Source organism: Cydia strobilella, chromosome 7 (assembly GCF_947568885.1).
Source record: "Cydia strobilella chromosome 7, ilCydStro3.1, whole genome shotgun sequence".
NCBI classification, from domain to species: domain Eukaryota; kingdom Metazoa; phylum Arthropoda; class Insecta; order Lepidoptera; family Tortricidae; genus Cydia; species Cydia strobilella.
In genome coordinates, this window is record NC_086047.1 from 1,267,535 (window position 1) to 1,276,019 (window position 8,485).

An 8,485-nucleotide genomic window follows, 5' to 3' on the forward strand; every position below is an offset into this window, starting at 1 on the left:
TAATTTTTGATGGTACTTTTGATGGTGCAGATGATTTGCTCTATATATAGTCCTCCACATCGATTTCGATGACGGCGACCTCAACAATCAAGCCTTTTTTCTCTCATGAGCTCTTATGAGGCCAGGCCACACTGATTTGCTCTAACAAACTACACTATCACTAACATAACGTGTGACGCAGAAAGGTAAATATTGTTTCGTCTGTACCCTAAAAAAAAAAATAATGGAGCCTAACAATAAAGTTTACGGTTTGTTTCACGTATTTTTTATGCACTGTTAGTGTAAAATGGAGACTCTCCGAAACATGTAGCGCGAGTAGCTAAAACTATGTGTTAATCCGTAGAATTAGCTTAATTTTAGTATGACTCACGGCAATTCAAGATTACTGGAACCAAAATATGCTCGTGGTTTATATTGCTCAACGTCCGTCCTGTCGATAATTATAGTTAGTTTTCGTATGCATCAAAGTTTTGGGCGACAAATGAATCACTAATATAAGTTAAAAAAAGTATTAAAATCAAGAAGTGTTCCCATTTTACCGTTCCTCACTTTACCATTTATGTATTTTATAAAAATCAGTCACATTAAAACCAAGAGATCCAATGCCAATGTTGACTACATTGATTAAAATATTACAGTCAATTGACGACCGGTCTGGCCTAGTGGGTAGTGACCCTGCCTGTGAAGCCGATGGTCCTGGGTTCGAATCCCGGTAAGGGCATTTATTTGTGTGATGAGCACAGATATTTGTTCCTGAGTCTTGGGTGTTTTCTATGTATTTATGTATTTGTATATTATATATATCATTGTCTAAGTACCCACAACACAAGCCTTCTTGAGCTTACTGTGGGACTTAGTCAATCTGTGTAAGAATGTCCTATATTTATTTATTTATTTATTTATTTTATTTATTACAAATATGTCAATAACAAACGAATATATACCATTTACGTAATGATTATTTTTCGACTGATTGTAATTAAAATACCTATACCATGCGGTCGGTTCGTAGGATTGGTGGGAATAATAGGTACCTATTTAGTTCAAACAAACAAACAAAACAAAATTCTTTATTTGCATAAAACATGGTACAACAAGGTGATATTGGAAAGATTTTCCCGTACAGTGACATATTTTGCTGGTTAAGCATGCAAATGTTGTCTTAAAGCTTACCATGCTTAAAATGCAAGCTTAAAATGTTGTCTTAATCTATTACATTGTTTACTTAATTAATATTACTAGTATATTTGGAGGAACTCATTTAAAGAGTAAAACACCTGTTTTTTGAGCCAAGTATATAGTTGGGCTTTGAACGGATTTAGAATGGGTTTGATATTTTAGGAAGGGCAAGGGGAAGCTATACGTCTTAATCTATTACATTGTTTACTTAATTAATATTACTATATTTGGAGGAACTCATTTAAAGAGTAAAACACCTGTTTTTTGAGCCAAGTATATAGTTGGGCTTTGAACGGATTTAGAATGGGTTTGATATTTTAGGAAGGGCAAGGGGAAGCTATACGTCTTAATCTATTACATTGTTTACTTTATTAATATTACTATATTTGGAGGAACTCATTTAAAGAGTAAAACACCTGTTTTTTTAAGCCAAGTATATAGTTGGGCTTTGAATGGATTTAGAATGGGTTTGATATTTTAGGAAGGGCAAGGGGAAGCTATACGTCTTAATCTATTACATTGTTTACTTAATTAATATTACTATATTTGGAGGAACTCATTTAAAGAGTAAAACACCTGTTTTTTGAGCCAAGTATATAGTTGGGCTTTGAACGGATTTAGAATGGGTTTGATATTTTAGGAAGGGCAAGGGGAAGCTATACGTCTTAATCTATTACATTGTTTACTTAATTAATATTACTATATTTGGAGGAACTCATTTAAAGAGTAAAACACCTGTTTTTTGAGCCAAGTATATAGTTGGGCTTTGAATGGATTTAGAATGGGTTTGATATTTTAGGAAGGGCAAGGGGAAGCTATACGTCTTAATCTATTACATTGTTTACTTAATTAATATTACTAGTATATTTGGAGGAACTCATTTAAAGAGTAAAACACCTGTTTTTGAGCCAAGTATATAGTTGGGCTTTGAACGGATTTAGAATGGGTTTGATATTTTAGGAAGGGCAAGGGGAAGCTATACGCCTTAATCTATTACATTGTTTACTTAATTAATATTACTATATTTGGAGGAACTCATTTAAAGAGTAAAACACCTGTTTTTTGAGCCAAGTATATAGTTGGGCTTTGAACGGATTTAGAATGGGTTTGATATTTTAGGAAGGCCAAGGGGAAGCTATACGTCTTAATCTATTACATTGTTTACTTAATTAATATTACTATATTTTGAAGAACTCATTTAAAGAGTAAAACACCTGTTTTTTGAGCCAAGTATATAGTTGGGCTTTGAACGGATTTAGAATGGGTTTGATATTTTAGGAAGGGCAAGGGGAAGCTATACGTCTTAATCTATTACATTGTTTACTTAATTAATATTACTATATTTGGAGGAACTCATTTAAAGAGTAAAACACCTGTTTTTTGAGCCAAGTATATAGTTGGGCTTTGAACGGATTTAGAATGGGTTTGATATTTTAGGAAGGGCAAGGGAAAGCTATACGTCTTAATCTATTACATTGTTTACTTAATTAATATTACTATATTTGGAGGAACTCATTTAAAGAGTAAAACACCTGTTTTTTGAGCCAAGTATATAGTTGTGCTTTGAACGGATTTAGAATGGGTTTGATATTTTAGGAAGGGCAAGGGGAAGCTATACGTCTTAATCTATTACATTGTTTACTTAATTAATATTACTATATTTGGAGGAACTCATTTAAAGAGTAAAACACCTGTTTTTTGAGCCAAGTATATAGTTGGGCTTTGAACGGATTTAGAATGGGTTTGATATTTTAGGAAGGGCAAGGGGAAGCTTTACGTCTTAATCTATTACATTGTTTACTTAATTAATATTACTATATTTGGAGGAACTCATTTAAAGAGTAAAACACCTGTTTTTTGAGCCAAGTATATAGTTGTGCTTTGAACGGATTTAGAATGGGTTTGATATTTTAGGAAGGGCAAGGGGAAGCTATACGTCTTAATCTATTACATTGTTTACTTAATTAATATTACTATATTTGGAGGAACTCATTTAAAGAGTAAAACACCTGTTTTTTGAGCCAAGTATATAGTTGTGCTTTGAACGGATTTAGAATGGGTTTGATATTTTAGGAAGGGCAAGGGGAAGCTATACGTCTTAATCTATTACATTGTTTACTTAATTAATATTACTATATTTGGAGGAACTCATTTAAAGAGTAAAACACCTGTTTTTTGAGCCAAGTATATAGTTGTGCTTTGAAAGGATTTAGAATGGGTTTGATATTTTAGGAAGGGCAAGGGGAAGCTATACGTCTTAATCTATTACATTGTTTACTTAATTAATATTACTATATTTGGAGGAACTCATTTAAAGAGTAAAACACCTGTTTTTTGAGCCAAGTATATAGTTGGGCTTTGAATGGATTTAGAATGGGTTTGATATTTTAGGAAGGGCAAGGGGAAGCTATACGTCTTAATCTATTACATTGTTTACTTAATTAATATTACTATATTTGGAGGAACTCATTTAAAGAGTAAAACACCTGTTTTTTGAGCCAAGTATATAGTTGTGCTTTGAACGGATTTAGAATGGGTTTGATATTTTAGGAAGGGCAAGGGGAAGCTATACGTCTTAATCTATTACATTGTTTACTTAATTAATATTACTATATTTGGAGGAACTCATTTAAAGAGTAAAACACCTGTTTTTTGAGCCAAGTATATAGTTGTGCTTTGAACGGATTTAGAATGGGTTTGATATTTTAGGAAGGGCAAGGGGAAGCTATACGTCTTAATCTATTACATTGTTTACTTAATTAATATTACTATATTTGGAGGAACTCATTTAAAGAGTAAAACACCTGTTTTTTGAGCCAAGTATATAGTTGGGCTTTGAACGGATTTAGAATGGGTTTGATATTTTAGGAAGGGCAAGGGGAAGCTATACGTCTTAATCTATTACATTGTTTACTTAATTAATATTACTATATTTGGAGGAACTCATTTAAAGAGTAAAACACCTGTTTTTTGAGCCAAGTATATAGTTGTGCTTTGAACGGATTTAGAATGGGTTTGATATTTTAGGAAGGGCAAGGGGAAGCTATACGTCTTAATCTATTACATTGTTTACTTAATTAATATTACTATATTTGGAGGAACTCATTTAAAGAGTAAAACACCTGTTTTTTAGCCAAGTATATAGTTGTGCTTTGAACGGATTTAGAATGGGTTTGATATTTTAGGAAGGGCAAGGGGAAGCTATACGTCTTAATCTATTACATTGTTTACTTAATTAATATTACTATATTTGGAGGAACTCATTTAAAGAGTAAAACACCTGTTTTTTGAGCCAAGTATATAGTTGGGCTTTGAACGGATTTAGAATGGGTTTGATATTTTAGGAAGGGCATTAAATATTTTAATACATAAATAATAGCTATTTTTCATAAAAAGTGAACTGTTCGTAATAAAGTCTAATTAATACAAGTTTGTTAGGATATCTTGTGTTTCTATGGTAAACATCTATGGCCTTATAATTTTTAAAACTTACAAATCAGTATATCTATGGCCTTTTTAAAAAGATCTGGGTATTTTTTTACAAAAACTGCTGCCTCGAAAATGTACATGCATGGTAGTGTCAAAATTTTATGTATTTCGAATAAAGGTTTACATGAATCCCTGATGAATACATGAATATGAATCCATGGTCATAACTTCTAAGAAACAACAGCCATCTTCAATTTCTTTTTTCAGCCATGTTGATTTGAGGATCCGAAAGGCCTATTGACATAAATCCTTGGTAGAAATGGTACGAAACGGCAGCCATCTTTAATTTTTATATTTTCTATTAATAGATAACAATAATAAATAATAAATAAATTTTATAGTACATTCTTACACAGATTGACTAAGTCCTACGGTAAGCCCAAGAAGGCTTGTGTTATGGGTACTCAGACAACGATATATATAATATATAAATACTTAAATACATAGAAAACACCCATGACTCAGGAACAAATATCTGTGCTCATCACGCAAAATAAATGCCCTTACCGGGATTCGAACCCAGGACCATCGGCTTCACAGGCAGGGTCACTACCCACTAGGCGAGACCGGTCGTCAAATAGATAAAACACAACTTTCTTTGAACTACAATATATGCACCCCAGCGTTTCCAGCACGCACGAACCGAGCCTCCGCGAAATATATTATTTATATCGAGCAATACATATACTCGATACATATTTAATTCGTCATAATGCTCACATTTGTCTGCTGTAACGCTTCCAATGGTGCTATAAATCTTCTCTTTTATTTACAAGTTAATATGTTTCTACGAAAAGTCGATAAAAATACGATCTGGAATTGTCAGGGATTATGCAACATGAGAAGAACATTTTATCCATACTACCAAAGATAGATATAACTCCGTAATAGATGGATACAGTCTAAGGAAAAAACGTGCCTCGAAAATCACGAAAATTTGATTCTCGCTCAGAGGGCGCTACTAGCTTTGGCTTACTGTCGTATAGATGGCGTTGACGGTTTCGTTTGTTATTTAACAATTTTAACGCATATCAGTGAAAGAACATGGGTCAAAATCATAAAAATAATTACTGCAAATAAAAAAAATCATTTATCCATATTTAAATACATTTTATCGTATTTTTATAAATCTTCTTTTTTAGTTTTAATGTGTCGATAGCAGTGAATTTACTGTGGTTACAAAATTTACTATGACAGTACCGCTCTAGTATAAGTTGCTCTATGATACTACCCATACTAATATTATAAATGCGAAAGTCTGTCTGTATGTTACGTCTTCACGCGTAAATCGCTAAACCGATTTAATTGAATTTTAGTATAGAGATAGTTTGAGTCCCGGGGAAGGACATAGGGTAGTTTTTATCTCAGAAATCATCCTTTAAGGGGGTGAAGAGGGGGGTGAAAGTTTGTATGGGAAATCGATAAAAGCAGATTGGATAACAAATTACTAACTCTACGCAGACCAAGTCGCGGGCAAAAGCTAGTAAGTTTATAAATGCACAGGTCACATACCACATTACACACATTGCATTATTGCATCACACATTATCACATTATTGCTTACTGTAGTTAGAATAGTTGTTACCTGAAACCTACCTTAAATTAGGAGTCAGTATACCTACCTTTCGGTATCTCGCAACCAGGTGTTGGAACAATATTCCTCCACCTATTCGTGTTATGAAAACTAAGCGTAGTTTCAAATTTCATTTCAAAAAATTCCTTTTAGAGAAGCAAAGTTTGGGAATTCCTCACGGTTACCTGGTTGCTGATTACCGAATATAGTCTTAGTAATCCTGCTTAAAAATAAAGATTTTCTCTAAATCACATTTGACACTACATACATGCTAACCACACTGACACTTCTATGTCACAGCTATGTGCAAGCATTAAATGTCTCTATAGTTTAAACTGTGTTACTAGTTATTTATTAATAATTAATTAGGTAAATACTAACTTTCGACTATTTCATTATTTTCCACTGTTTTTTGTTGACGTGATCAGGTCCTGGCAGAAAATCAGTGCTTTTCCTAATGGGTGAAGCGTAATACTGAGCCAGAACCTTTTTGTTTTGCTGCGACGCACACAGGATTTTTATTTGTATAAAACAGTATTTTTATGTATTTTTTCCTATTTCTCTATTATGTAAAAATCTGTGTGACTTATTTGTTGTTGTAATTTTCATTTTTTTCTGGATTGTTCTGTGTACCTATGTTATTTCTGTATTTGAATATTTTGTGTGTATTGTGGCAAACAAATAAACAGTTTATCTATCTATCTATCTACCTTAAATTAGGAGTCTTTCTAAAAGGGCTTATTTCTCTATGAACACCATACAAAAATAAGCCTTTCCAATCTGAAGAAAAATTCTTAATCGATATCTATATGATGTAATATTGTTATTATTTGCCCGTGTGTTTCGCTCGTGCCAATAAATTGCGCATATGATACGCACGCGCGAATATGATAAAAAAAAGAGATCATTTAGATATAATTTTGACATCAAAAAGTTTGAATTCGGTTCCTAGAATCTAACCACTTTAATAAACTAACGCACAGCGTGAAACCATCGCCATGGGGCGTAATTCCGTAGCACGTAGGCTTCTACGTCGCACCGTAGCACCGTAGCTCTCGTAGCGTAATCAAAATTCAATCCAAAGCTCAACGATTTCACATCAGCTGCCGCTTGCTGACATGTAGTATCTGAGTTTTTTGTTAATTATTAATTAGATTGCACCATTAAAATATAATAAAATAGCAATAAAATGTTTACTGTTACTAGTTACTTGGCTGACGCGATGACCCAAATGAATATTGGTCTCCAACATAGTGGTCCTGCGCGGATTCACATCAGCTTTCACCGACTCCGAGCTCACGGAGATTTACACTCTATCCTACTTACTCCTATACTTTGGATGACCCACAGAGCAGCGTCCAGTTGGTCGACCTAAGTATGCTCTTTTTACTGCCCGACCAAGCCAGCGGAGACGGTGTGCTTTGGTCTCACTTAATTATATTTGGCTCGGCTATCAGTTGTTCTGTTTACTACCCTCGTATGTTCTGTGACTAAAAGACTACTCTCCTCCTTGAGTGTTATTAGTGTTCAAGGCACACACCCAATACATGGATGGAAGGATCACAATTCAGATGTTACAATTTGTAAAGGTTTTGGTCTTGTTACGAGTATGATACGACCACAGATACCTTTAAGATCGGTGACCCTGATTCGTGTGCCCAAAATGCACTGGGAGAAATATATAGATGTCGAACTATTTTCATTTATTTTGAGCGTGCGAGATGCACTAATCGTCTCAAGGTCGTATCATAACAAGACCCACAGATAGCGTTCCTGGAGGCCAATTCAAACTTACGTTGTGACATCAAAATTATATCTTTATTTATACTTTATTGCACATAACATAATATGTACAAATGGTAGATTAATGACTTAAGACATTCTCTACCAGTCAACCACTGGGCCAAAAAGAGACGTTTTAAATCTAAATGAAGTCAGTCGCCCGTGCGTCCCGCTCGCGTTAATACGTGCACGGACAAGTAAGAGCGAAATTCACGCGCTACTGACATCACAAAGTAAGTTTTAATTTGCCTCCTGGTAGTTTGTAAATAAATATTAAATAGAGTTAGACCAAGACAAGCAACGATTTTGATAGCACACGCAGTACACGTGATATTTTAAACGTCAAACTTCTATGAAATTATGACGTATAAATAACACTATCAAAATCGTTGCAGACTTTTCATGGTCTAACTCTATACACATTACTAATAAAACAGGCCAAGTGCGAGTCGGACTCGCGCA